Source organism: Schistocerca nitens, chromosome 8, assembly GCF_023898315.1.
Source record: "Schistocerca nitens isolate TAMUIC-IGC-003100 chromosome 8, iqSchNite1.1, whole genome shotgun sequence".
NCBI classification, from domain to species: Eukaryota; Metazoa; Arthropoda; class Insecta; order Orthoptera; family Acrididae; genus Schistocerca; species Schistocerca nitens.
In genome coordinates, this window is record NC_064621.1 from 472,445,340 (window position 1) to 472,460,036 (window position 14,697).

General features: G+C 43.3%; 1 protein-coding gene across 1 annotated transcript in view; it reads right to left on the reverse strand.

Annotated features, from left to right (window-relative positions):
• Positions 1–14,697, reverse strand: part of LOC126199202 (bumetanide-sensitive sodium-(potassium)-chloride cotransporter) — a 316,749-nt gene that overhangs the window by 264,936 nt on the left and 37,116 nt on the right. The gene's annotated exons all lie outside the window — the stretch shown is intronic.

Here is a 14,697-nt window from a genome sequence, read left to right on the forward strand (position 1 = left end):
AGATAACTGCTGCGGGACAATAAGATATTTACTGGGTGCTTGCATGCCATATTTCTGATTACAGTATTCCAGGCTTCTACCAAGCGAGATGGCGTGTAGTTAATTTAGTGGTATTCAGAAGAAGCGAACCTCGTTTTTGTGCCCTAGTATTCCTCAGTTGCCCTAAATCATCCAAAAATAAATGTGACGCCGGTTCCTTTAGCATGGCGGCAGAAAATTCCTCTCTAAAAAATCGATGCCACTTAAGCTTCCTGTACTTACATTCTGGCTAAGTTATCACGTTCCACGGAAATAAGAGCCTCAGAGGAATTATTTCAACACACCACAAATCTCCATTAAACGTTGACATGTAGCACGAACTCGTGGCTTATTATGCGGACTAAATATTACGTGATAAACTAACTTTATTTTAGATCTTTAACGTAACACTACTATAAAGAACAGTCACTATTAAGGACTGGAGACCAACTATTAACTCGCAGTACAAATATGCACAGAAACTGTTCGTTGTCTCTATAGCACAGTAGCTACACGCAAGGTGTCTCGCCTGTGTTTCAGCAGATATTTGCAATTTCGTTTTTGCATTGTGTAGATGGAATCAGCGCAAACAAATAGTGCTCATCACGTTTTTCATGCAAAGCCCTGTGTCGACGAAAAACGTCGGTCTCTTTCCCGTAACAAACAAAATGGTTTTTAAAGCGGAATTTTACGTGCCCATTCGATAGACAGGTCCCAAATTAGTCTATTGCGACATATGTTTTATCAGTATGTACCGATTGGTCATAATTAAAGTTTCCCTATTTAACACCTTGCAGCGCAGAAACTAATTGCCGTACGAGTACCATACTTGATAGCATTATTGTACAGAGTATGGGGTGCATGAGTTCCTTGCGTCACAGCGCCACCGTCGAGTTCCAACTATGGCCACCAGGTGCCGCGATCAATCATCGTGTTACATAGTCACACACACCTGACCAGTCCAAGTGCACTTGCTGACGTGTCAACACGAGCTAAAAAAATGGTTCAAATGGCTCTGAGCACTATGGGACTTAACATCTGAGGTCATCAGTCCCCTAGAACGTAGAACTACTTAAACCTAACTAACACATCCATGCCCGAGGCAGGATTCGAACCTGCGACCGTAGCGGTCGCGCGGTTCCAGACTGTAGCGCCCAGAGCCTCTCGGCCACTCCGGCCGGCAAGACGAGCTAAGATAAAAGGAGTAGAGCATTATTGGTGAAGCTCTATTATCAAAACGACAGTAATGCTGCATCTGCACTTCAGAATATCGCCGACTGAAAGGATTACGGCAGGGTCCTCTTTCTCCACCTGCTGTGTGGAGCATGATGAAGTTCGAATCAACTGGAGAACTGGGCGTGGCTCCGGGAAGAGGCCGAAGACCTGTTGCACCCATTGGTGGTCGATGAAATCGCTGTTGCTATGGCAGACCTCGCTGCGCGCAATACCCGATCGTCAGGCAGTGCGCGTGCTGTCACGGCAGTTGAACATCCCGTGGTCCACTATACGGAAGGTGCTTTGAACCATTCTCAAATGGTATCTGTACAAGATCCGTATCGTACAGCAGCTTGTCCCACAGGATGCACAACGATGTGTTGACTTCGCTCTCCACATTCTCGAGAGGACTAAAGTTGACGACGGCTGACCGTGGACCATCCTATGGACAGACGAAGCTCTTCTTCTCTCTGAAAGGTGAGGTGAACACACAGAATTGCCGAGTATGGGGATATTCACCTCCAGTCACAGTGCATGAAGTTCCTCTGCATGGTGAACGTGGCATCACGGCTACGTTCATCACTGGCCGATTCTTTTTCGAACAGGTTGGCGCTCAAAGACCAAAGACGTGCAGTGTGACTGGCCAGCGTTACTGCGATATGTTTCGCCAGCATGTCATACCCCCCCCCCCCCCCCCCCTACAGCAGAGAGACGAATTGAACGCAACAGTTTTCATGCAAGATGGAGCCCCACAGCACATCGCTCGTGAAGTTCACTTGTTTCTCCGAAACACATTTGGAAACGATCGAATTATCAGCTGATCATTTTCAAATAACTGACTGGCTCGATCACCTGATCTCACTCCCTGTGATTTCTCGTTGTGGGGCTACCGGAAGGACAGGGTTTACCAAGATATGGAACATATATACCAATAAATGTATTGTATTCTTTCTTATTTAATCTTTCTGTTCACTAATAATAAAGAAAGATTAAATAATATAATAAATATATTTGATACAAATATGTAAATTAATGTAATATGTTATTAATATAAAATTTACTTTATATTAAATTAACTTAAATATTAATTAGTTAAATAATCTAATTATCGATAACTATATAATTATATTATTATAATTAATATAATTATTTATATTAATATATAATATTTAATATTATTAATCTTATTTATTATATCAAATTATTATATTATATTCATTTACATATTATACACTTTATAATACAACAATTTATTTTAAGCTAAAACATAAGTAGCTATAATCCTCGGTAGATAAATGTATTAAAATAATCATTTAATAATAATAAAATAAACTTATAGGTATATATATTTAATTAGATGTAATACAGTAATATAAATCATTTATTGTATATATATTAAATGAAGAAAATATGCCTAAATCAAAATAAATTAATTCAAAATAACCAAAACTGTACATAACCTGATTTCTAAAAAAAACTTTTAATTTATATATTAAATAAATGAAGTACCTGATTAAAGGTTTACCTTGACAGGGTAAATTAAGTAAATAAAAGTTACCTTCATAAACCAGTTACATAAGATAGAATTAAACTACCTCCTTTAGTATAAGAAACTAACGTGCATCATACACCTTAATGTAAAAAGGTAAGCTAACCAAGCTCATGGGTTCGTACCCCATTTATAGAGGTATCCATCCTCTCCTTTTTAATGACCAACAACTCTACAAAACTTCTCTTCCTATCAACAGGGAACATTCACAAATGTGCTGATCTGAAGCGCAGCATATCAAGAGAAGTGGCCAGCAAACCTAAGGACATGCTCCATTCTGCTGTGGAGAATGCAATCCTGCACTGTCAGACTTTTCTGTGTACTGATGGGCGCCGGCCACTGTGGCCGAGCGCTTCTAGGCGCTTCAGTCTGGAACCACGAGACCGCTACGGTCGCAGGTTCGAATCCTGCCTCGGGCGTGGATGTGTATGATGTCCTTAGGTTAGTTAGGTTTAAGCAGTTGTAAGTTCTAGGGGACTTACGACCTCAGATGTTAAGTCCCATAGTGCTCAAAGCCATTTGAACCATTTGAACTGATGGGCGCCACATTGAGCACCTTTGGGAGCAGTAATGGTACCGGTACGTAATGATATGATGTACAGTAGGCGCACATAAAAAGTGTTTCCATTGAATTGATTCTGCATTATTATTCTTCCTCATCTCCTTCACATTAATGCTGCCAAGTTTGGTCCTCGTACGGTAATTAGTTTCCGTATTATAACGTGTTAAATACGGAAAGTTTAATTATATCCACCCAGTATTTAAAAGTCGCTGCTGGATTGCTGTTTATTCTTTTGTTTTACTGTCCCTGTAAGTATACATCGATAAAACGAATATCGGAGTAATTTGAGAGCGCTCTATCGGATTGTTTTGTAAAAATAATTTTGGTTGTAAAGGGGAACGAACCGAGGCTTTATGTTGAGTTTGGGAGTCGCGTGAAAGACGTGACGAACAGTTACAGTCTGGGTTGACTCCGGGTAGAGAATCCAAACACGAAATTGCAAATAGCTGCCAGAGAAAATGAACCTGACGACTCTTCGGAGAGAGACCCAGTATACCGATCTAATTCAGTTGCTCGTGAGTTTAAGTACTCATGAACTTCCACGACTGCTAGTACAGCAAAATGCAACAATTTAGTTGCTCGTGAGTTTATGTACTGATGAATTTCCACGAGTGCTAGTACAGCAAAATGCAACAATTTAGTTGCTCGTGAATTTAAGTACTAATGAACTTCCACGAGTGCTAGTACAGCAAAATGCAACAATTTAGTTGCTCATGATTTTAAGTACTGATGAACTTCCACGAGTGCTAGTACAGCAAAACGCAACAATTTAGTTGCTCCTGAGTTCAAGTACTGACGAACTTCCACGAGTGCTAGTACAGCAAAACGCAACAATTTAGTTGCTCGTGAGTTTAAGTACTGATGAACTTGCACGAGTGCTAGTACAGCAAAACGCAAGAATTTAGTTGCTCGTGAGTTTAAGTACTGATGAACTTACACGACTGCTACTACAGCAAAATGCAACAATTTAGTTGCTCGTGAGTTTAAGTACTGATGAACTTGCACGAGTGCTAGTACAGCAAAATGCAACAATTTAGTTTCTCGTGAGTTTAAGTACTGATGAACTTCCACGAGTGCTAGTACAGCAAAACGCAAGAATTTAGTTGCTCGTGAGTTTAAGTACTGATGAACTTGCACGAGTGCTAGTACAGCAAAACGCAACAATTTAGTTGCTCGTGAGTTTAAGTACTGATGAACTTGCACGAGTGCTAGTACAGCAAAACGCAACAATTTAGTTGCTCGTGAGTTTAAGTACTGATGAACTTCCACGAGTGCTAGTACAGCAAAATGCAAGGTCTGGGTGCGAGTCCCGTTTTTGCACACAGTTTTAATTTGGCAGGAAGCTGACGTTCAGTTTTCCACAACAGAGAGCTAAAGTAGTATGACATCAGCATTGTCTCATGCCCTCATACGACGAGATACTACGAAGATATTTTTCATTTAACTGAGGAGTTACACTACTGGCCATTAAAATTGCTACACCAAGAAGAAATGCAGATGATAAACGGGTATTCATTGGACAAATATATTATACAGTACTAGAACTGATATGTGATCACATTTTCATGCAGTGTGGGTGCATAGATCCTGAGAAATCAGTACCCAGAACAACCACCTCTGGCCGTAATAACGGCCTTGATACGCCTGGGCATTGAGTCAAACAGAGCTTGGATGGCGTGTACAGGTACAGCTGCCGATGCAGCTTCAACACGATACCACAGTTCATCAAGAGTAGTGACTGGCGTATTGTGACGAGCCAGTTGCTCGGCCACCATTGACCAGACGTTTTCAATTGGTAGATCTGGAGAATGTGCTGGCCATGGCAGCAGTCGAACATTTTCTGTATCCAGAAAGGCCCGTACAGGACCTGCAACATGCGGTCTTCCATTATCCTGCTGAAATGTAGGGTTTCCCAGGGATCGAATGAAGGGTAGAGCCACGGGTCGTAAGACATCTGAAATGTAACGTCCACTGTTCAAAGTGCCGTCAGTGCGAACAAGAGGTGACCGAGACGTGTAACCAATGGCACCCCATACCATCACGCGCGGTGATACGCCAGTATGGCGACAACGAATACACGCTTCCAATGTGCGTTTTCCGCGATGTCGCCAAACACGGATACGACAATCATGATGCTGTAAACAGAACCTGCATTCATCCGAAAAAATGACGTTTTGCCATTCGTGCACCCAGGTTCGTCGTTGAGTACACCATCGCAGGCGCTCCTGTCTGTGATGCAGCGTCAAGGGTAACCGCAGCCATGGTCTCCGAGCTGATAGTCCATGCTGCTGCAAACGTCGTGGAACTGTTCGTGCAGATGGTTGTTGTCTTGCCAACGTACCCATCTGTTGACTCAGGGATCGAGATGTGGCTGCACGATCCGTTACAGCCATGCGGATAAGATGCCTGTCATCTCGACTGCTAGTGATACGAGGCCGTTGGGATCCAGCACGGCGTTCCGTATTACCCTCCTGAACCCACCGATTCCATATTCTGTTAACAGTCAATGGATCTCGACCAACACGAGCAGAAATGTCGCGATACGATAAACCGAAATGGCGATAGGGTAAAATCCGACCTTTATCAGAGTCGGAAACGTGATAGTACGCATTTCTCCTTCTTATACGAGACATCACAGCTACGTTTCACCAGGCAACGCCGGTCAACTGCTGTTTGTGTATGAGAAATCGGTTGGAAACTTTCCTCATGTCAGCACGTTGCAGGTGTCGCCACCGGCGCCAATCTTGTGTGACTGCTCTGTAAAGCTAATCATTTGCATATCGCAGCATCTTCTTCCTGTCGATTAAATTTCGCGTCTGTAGCACGTCATCTTCGTGGTGTAGCAATTTTAATGGACAACTGTTGCTGATGAGGAATGTTTTTTGCCACCAGGACTCACACCGGCGATCTCCAAGACGTGCGCCATGACAAGTCTGCATTTGCTACCTCTGCTACAGAACGGTAACACTGAAGTCGGCTACCTACCGACACTGAAACTTAATGAGGTTCGATGGTCCCCCGCGTTCACGGAAAGAAACTTGTCTGCCATAGTTACATTTTTGGTCACGGTCATGGATGTCAACACCAATATAACTACAAATGTGTATTCCTGGCAAGTACCGCTGTAACCTCGTAGCGGACACTGCGAAAAGACAGGCAAGGTTCGCTCTTGACACGACGCCTGAGGTCAGCGACCTTGTAACAGTTCCTCTGGAACAACGCCACATATGCGCTTGTTCTTACAAAACATCTGGTCATCCAGGAGAGTAAACGCGCAGGCAAGAATGCACTCTTTCTAGGTAGAGCTTTCAACTGAATGCTGTCTCGCCCCTGTACGGTAATGCGCTCGAAAAGGCTCAGCGGATTGGCGAAAGTACAAAATGGTGAGTCTCTGAGCATAAGCAGAGTGTCATCTGTAGCGCTAGCTATCACGAAACAGTACATCTTGTATTTCTTATATCAGTGCCAAAGGGTAAACTTCGCCTTTAGAAAATTCAAATTAAAATTTGTGTGGTTACTAAAAAGAGAAAAATATACCGTATTCCGATTCTATTAGGTTGTGTGCTATCACTAGAAGGTACAGTGCTATGTTTATTGTTACCCTCCTCAGTAGACGACCTCGCAGACGCACACCTGCTTGGTGGTGCTCTACTTGGAGGAAAGCGGTTTGAACGTTCTTGAGGGGCATAAATGTTAATCATCACCATTTAATCGCAGGGCACGGAAAGTCCCTGAGCATCAGACTTTGCGTCATTGTCCTGGGTTAATTCCTGAACTTTCCGCAGTGTTTCCATATGCGGAACCCCATGCAAACCCCCCCTCCCATTCCAGCCCCCCACAAAAAAGTTACGTTTCAGTAGAAGCGTTAATATTTGTGTGTTTATATATCGATTTCCAAATTTCACAGCTAATTTTCAGAGAACATAGTAGCAAATTAAAAATCTCGAAAATGGCAAGAAATTTTTATAGCTTACAAGCTACATTTAACGCTGGGTACATTTCAGTTGCTTGCAAGTAACATTCTAGCCGGTAAAGACATATATTCCAACGCTAATCGTACCTCCTATTCCAGAGCTAATTTTCAGAGAACATAGCAGAAAATTAAAAGTCTCAAAAATGGCAAGGAATTTTTATAAATTACAAGCTACATTTAACGCTGGGTACTTTTCAGTTGCTTGCATGTAATATTCTAGCCGGCAAAGGCGTACATTCCAACGCTAATCGTACCTCCTATCAATAAGAAGTACGGTTCGTTTCGCAAGTCCATAGGCAGAACAGATAAACCACTGGAAGTTAAGCGAAGACAGAAAGGGGAAGACCCACCGATATGTATATGAAAAAGAGTGACTCTTCCCGAATGTAGGTGGAAACAAGTGAAACAAACAGCATCTCTCTCATGTATACACTAACGTAGGCGTTAGTGGTGGGAGAACTGACTCCACAGTTAACTGTTTTTTCGTTCATTTTTTCCTACCGAATGAAACCAGTCTCTGCGGCACACCTCAGGTGTATGAATGTTTCCAGTAACTCTCTGGGACTGATTACTTCCACTTAACCTTAGACAATCGACTGACAAGTCTGACACATACGGCAGTTGTGTGAATGTTTTCATTCAGTCTCTGTGCTATTGTATGAATGTAATTTCATCTGCATACTTTTTCAGCGTTTTCGATTATCACGAACAGCAACTAGGGTAGCCAACTTTTGCAGAGAAAACTAATGGATTTTATTTCATGGTGAGGTGAATAAAAAGTATACTCATACTGCTAAAAATGAAGTATTTTCAAAATTTATTTACGTAAATGTGAATATTTCGTACTTCTACCATGAAATATGGATTTTTTGGTTGGTTGTAAAAGTTTAATATGTAGTAATACAGTATAAATTTATGTTTAAATAAACGAATAATTACTTCTTTATTCACATTTATTGAAGCTTTGTCTCTCTCTTCCTGCTGGTTTACACGAGTACCGATAATTCTATTTCGGTAAATGCTGAGGTGCCGTGAACGGAATGCATATAAGGTAATTTTTTCGTATTGTTTGTTGACTTAATTACTTGCTTTTTAAAGCATATACTGTCATTTGTCGGAGTATTTTTTTCGAGAAATATTTGTCGTTATCCATTAATTTTCTTTGTATTGTTTAACTTTAGTTCCATAATATGAATCGTCCTTGCAGATATTGTACGCTGCAGTGAATTTATATTGAGAATCACTTTTTATCGAGTCATATGATTTCCTTCATTCCAACATTACGGACCGTTTCGGCATTCTGATCCACACACAAAGTTCACTACTAAGAAAACGCCTGTTTATATAGAAAGCTACTTATTCGCATTTAATAAAATGCACATATTCGAACGCCAGTAACAGTGGTGGCAGGCGACAACAGAATGCAGTCAACAATAGTGATTTAACAATAGCAAAACTATCGAATGTTGCGGCACACAACTGAATGCATCGGTTGCTCCCATGGACTGGTTTCACTCGAAAGAAGTGAATGAGCAATTCAACCGTCACGTAGAACCACAACCGAATGAGTTGGTTGTTTTCCAACAATAGATTCTGACTCGATTGTTTTGATTCGGTCATTCCCATTATTAATAGGCGTAGTCTTAAGATCTATGCTCACAGTCGTAGTGGTATGTGAAATACTGATGACAATATGCGCACTCTTCAATTTTACATCGTTTAAATTATGACGTTTTCAATGTTTTGATGGTTTGTTACTATTATGGATCTTAAATTAATTACATGTCACATGTCGTTCTCAAAATATCGGCCGAATACTTCCCAGATGCTATATTTCGCTCAACTGCAAATTCTTGGATGCTATGCTAAAGCGATATACGCTACGCCCTAATAAGTACTGTTGTTGTGGGCTTCAGTCCACAGACTGGTTTGATGCAGCTCTCCATGCTACTCTATCCTGTGCAAGGTTCTTCATCTCCCAGTACCTACTGCAACCTACATCGTTCTGAATCTGCTTAGTGTATTCATCTCTTGGTCTCCCTCTACGACGATTTTTACCCTCCACGCCGCCCTCCGATACTAAATTGGTGATCCTTTGATGCGTCAGAATATGCCCTACCAACCGATCCCTTCTTCTAGTCAAGTTGTGCCACAAATTTCTCTTCTCTCCAATTCTATTCAATACCTCCTCATTAGTTATGTGACCTACCCATCTAATCTTCAGCACTCTTCTGTAGTACCACATTTCAAAAGCTTCTATTCTCTTCCTGTCTGAACTATTTATTGTTCGCGTTTCACTTCCATACAAGGCTACACGCCATACAAATACTTTCAGAAGCGACTTCCTGACACTTAAATATATACTCGATGTTAACAAATTTCTCTACTTCAGAAACGCATTCCTTGCCATTGCCAGTCTACATTTTATATCCACTCTACTTAGACCATCATCAGTTATTTTGCTCCCCAAATAGCAAAAGTCGTTTACTGCTTTAAGCGTCTCATTACCTAATCTAATTCCCGCAGCATCACCCGATTTAATTCGACTACTAAATCTTCTTGTCTAAACTATTTATCGTCCACGTTTCACTTCCATACATGGTACTGATTAACTGCATACCCTCCCTCCCGTACCTCTCTTCCCAGAACCGAAATTCAGGATCCACGACTGAGTGTGTCGCATGGAGTGAGTGAATGCGGCACTGTTTGTCGGTGATCCTTCAGTCGGATTGGGGAGTGGTATTCGCCGCCCGCCGGCCGAAGTGGCCGTGCGGTTAAAGGCGCTGCAGTCTGGAACCGCAAGACCGCTACGGTCGCAGGTTCGAATCCTGCCTCGGGCATGGATGTTTGTGATGTCCTTAGGTTAGTTAGGTTTAACTAGTTCTAAGTTCTAGGGGACTAATGACCTCAGCAGTTAAGTACCATAGTGCTCAGAGCCATTTGAACCATTTATTCGCCGCCCCCTCCCCCTTTTGGGGCTATTCGATAGTAGTTTGTTGTTGTAAGCTCAATCTCACCACACTACACTACACACACACACACACACACACACACACACACACACACACACATTAGTCACCAACACTCAACAGGTACGCCTGAGAGATTTCTCATACACTGAGGTGACAAAGGTCGTGTGGTACACCTTAATATCGTACTGGACCTCCTTTCGCTCGGCGTAGTGCAGCAACTCGACGTGGCTTGGACTCAACAAGTCACTGGAAGTCCTCCGCACAAATACTGAGTCATGCTCCCTCTATAGACACTCATAATGACGAAAGTGTTGCTGGTGCATAAATTTGTGCTCGTACCGACCTCTCGATTAAGTCCCAAAAATGTTCGATGGATGGTGGCCAGATCATTCGATGGATGGTGGCCAAATCATTCGCTCGAACTGTTCAGCATGTTCTTCGAATTAGTCTCGAACAAATGTGGTCCGGTGACATGGCGCATTGTCATCCATAAAAATTTCATCATTGTTTCGGAACATGAAGTCATGAATGGCTGCACGTGGTCTCCAGGTAGCCGAACAGAGGCATTTTCCGTCAATGAACGGTTCAGTTGGTTCATAGGACCCAGTCCATTCCATGTAAACACAGGCCACACCTTTATGGAGCCATCACCAGCTTGCACAATGCCTTGTTGACAACCTGCGCCCATGGCTTCCTGAGGTCTGCGCCACCCTCAAACCTTACCATCAGCTCTTACGAGCTGAAATCGGCACTCATCTGATCAGGCCTCGGTTTTCCAGCAGTGCAGAATACAACCGATACGGTCACGAGCCCAGAAGACGCCCTGAGAACGATTTCGTGCTGTTAGCAAAGGCACTCGCGTCGGTCGTCTGCTGCCAGAGCCCGTTAATTCCAAATTTCACAGCACTGTCCTAACGGATTCTTCTTCTCCGGGACTTATCCTGTGTCTTCACAGCGTCGGCATGTTATTACAGATTTGGTAATTTCGTGGGTTCCCAATGCACCAAGAGTCGAGTTTCTGTACCCCATCTATCTGCATCTCACGTTCTCATGTACAAGTGCGGGAACGTTTTCTAAATGTTTGCGATATCTTATGATTGAGGCGGTATATATCATCCCGGTATTCGCCTAGTCGGTTGTTGGAAACCACCTAAAAGCCACATCCAGACAAGCTGGTTCACAGACCATCGTCGATAATCTCCCGCGAGGACTGGGTCCGTTTCCGGCGCGCCTCCCTGTATCCCGGAAGCGGGTACTTTAGTGCGCTCGACTATCCGGGCGGGTGATCTTTTCTTAAGCCATTACGAGAGGTTATGTAAGATCCATTAACGTGAAATGAACAACAGTGGAGATTTCATCGTATTTTACGTTTAATTCAGCTTTTGTGTAATCTCTTGCTGAAGTTGTCGTCTCCACATTGTACTGCTGGGAACTAAGTGCCACGTGAGAAAGGAAGGAGAAAAATACGACAGTTTTTACCAGAAATGAATGTCAACTGCGGGGAAGGCGTTTGACAATTTCCAGGGACTATGACTATTATGCTGCATGTACTGCGAAGTGTTGCTTATTCTAGAAGCTTCATCACGACAAAAAGTTCTGTTATTTTTGTGTTATTGTAGATAAGAAAGACAGAGGAATAATCCCTCCCGTCTTGGGTAAAACACAGTAGAAGCACTGAGAGAACGAAGTAAATTGCGTGGTTCTCTTTCCGTTGCCTTAGTCGCTTACCGATGCCTATTCAATGACGCTTTAGTCGGAGGTAGCCGGTTCGAACCCCGCTGGTGGTCATTGGTCCTTCGGATGGGAACGTAAGTTTCAGCAGCAGCCTTGGTGCTGCTTGACAGGACTAACGTTTGTGACGGTAGCGGGTTTTCATCTCTCCTCTCTCTGAGCACCGTAAGAATCTACATTCTACGAACATTAATTGTAGTCACCTATAGTACACAGCTACATTTAACGCACAATTGTCACACCTCGGGATTGCAGGGTGACATTGTTTGAGCGAAAGAAGGAGAAAAAATTTGAATTAGGTGCTTGAGCCTAACCCTGAGACTCTTTTCCGCGACGATGCCGTTCAGCTCATTCCTTTCTGCCACTATCTTGGTCATCAAGGGGCTGAGTGAATGTTTTCTTCTGGTGCAAATGAGTCTGATGATCTCCTAGGAGTATTATGACAAGCAGAAATATTAAAATAAAATTTGAGGTGGGAAAATCTCGAGCGTGTACGAAAAAGAAAGGCCAACGGTCTAGCCGCAGTGGTAACACCGCTTCCCGTGATATCAACGAAGTCAAGCGCTTTCGGGAATGGCTAGCACTTGGATGGGTGACCGTCCGTCCGAATCTGTCGAGCGCTGTTGGCAAGCAGCATGCACTCAGCCCTTGTGAGGCCAATTGAGGATATGCTTGACTGAGAAGTAGCGGCTCCGGTCAAGAACACTGACAACGGCCGGGAGAGCGTTTTCCCGACTACATACCCTCCATATCCACATCCAGTGATGCCTACAGGCTAAGGATCACATGTCCGTCGGTCGATCGTTACCGTTTGGCCTTCTGGGACTGAGTATTAATAATCAGTAATATCCTGTGATGTGCAATAAGGACGGAAGTCTCAAGCTAGGCAATTTAATATTCTTTGTCCTGTGGATACAAATTATACAAGGGACGTTCAAAAATAAACGAGCAGGAGGCATAATTTCAGAAACCAGTACCTGTATGTTAAAAGTATTGACCCTCGCTGTTGAGACACTTGTCGCTCTGTGACATAAGGCGGTGAATGGCTGTCTCGTAAAATTCCCGGAGCTGCGATGTGAACCAGATCCGCACGTACAGCTGGACGTCGTCGTTCGAGGTGAATCGTTTGCCCCTCAGAGCCTTTTTAAGGGGACCAGAAATGTAATCACAGGGAGAGTGGTTCGGACTGTATGGAGGATGGCCAAGAACCCATTTGAATTTTTGCAGGAGTGCCGCGACTGTGTTGGTCGTATGAGGCTTTGCATTGTCGTGGAGCAGAATGATTCAAGTGGTTCAAATGGCTCTGAGCACCATGGGACTTAACATCTGCGGTCATCAGTCCCATAGAACTTAGAACTACTTAAACCTAACCAACGTAAGGACGTCACACACATCCATGCCCGAGGCAGGATTCGAACCTGTGACCGTAGTAGTCGCGCGGTTCCGGACTGAAGCGCCTAGAACTGCTCGGCCACACGGAGGGCTTTTATGCGTCAGTTTGGAGCCATTTACGTAAGGAAGCACTGAGCTACAGATAGACAGAGAACAATAACTTATCTTTGAGCATCTAATCGGATAATGTTTGGAAAGAACCTGCTGAAACTGGAAACTAATATCTAGAACTGGACACTAAGTCAATTGCATATATATATATATATATATATATATATATATATATATATATATATATATATATATATATATATAGTATATTTTTACTTTCAACCGAGACTCACGTACAACCATATCTATTGTGCACGTCACGTGCCAGCACATCACCTTCTTGTAAGCCTCGGCAGACAGTGAGATTGTCTTTCTCCGGAAGCCTTCCATGATTAGCGCTGAACGGCGATAAAAGTTAGTGGCCGTACTTCAGTCGAAATGCAATTTTATTCATTGTTCTCCGCAGTAACACTTCGTACGGCTTGGTAACGCTGAAGGTTTTTGGCGCCACGTGCAAGCAACCATCATCTCTTCTACATTCCCTAGCACTCGCCGTCTTTGCGTAGAGGAGCTATCCTCAATTATAACGGTGCACATTGCCAGGTTTGGGCGAGATGCATCGCAGCATGGACTCGAAACACATCAAAAGCTTTTTGTGCCTATCCTCATGCACGACTGCTCAACGATGACCGCTCAAGCGTCGTCGAAAACTCAGATTGGTTAGAGCAGGGTACAGCAGTCTAACACGTACCGTGTGTGTAATGCAGTGTCTAGAGTTCCCTCAAAGTTTGTCATTAAAATGAACTGCTTTTTCTCATAAAAGGGTACCAGGAAAGGTTCTCCTCGTGGTTACGTTTCGGGTATTTTCTATCGCAAGTTTACTTTACGCGACAAAGTTGACACAAATGGTTGTAACAGAGCACAAACGGTCAACATTGTCGGCAACTTGGCATTGTTGAAGGGTGGCGGAGGGGGAGGGGGCACTATGTCATAGCGGGGGGAGAGTGGCAGGCGCGAGCAGGTGACAGTTCCGTAAAACCTTAACGTTCCAGATGCGTTCTCACAGACCGCTAGCCATTATTGTTGCTCTGTTACTAATGCATAGGGGTGCGGTAGAATATTACAGCGAGTTGTTCTTTCCCGAAGCGCAGTGATTTCCTTTGTCAGTAGCCGCTTTAATGTGATGTGAACCTATACTATTACTGCTACTTTCGTGCAAGCGGTCACTGAGGCC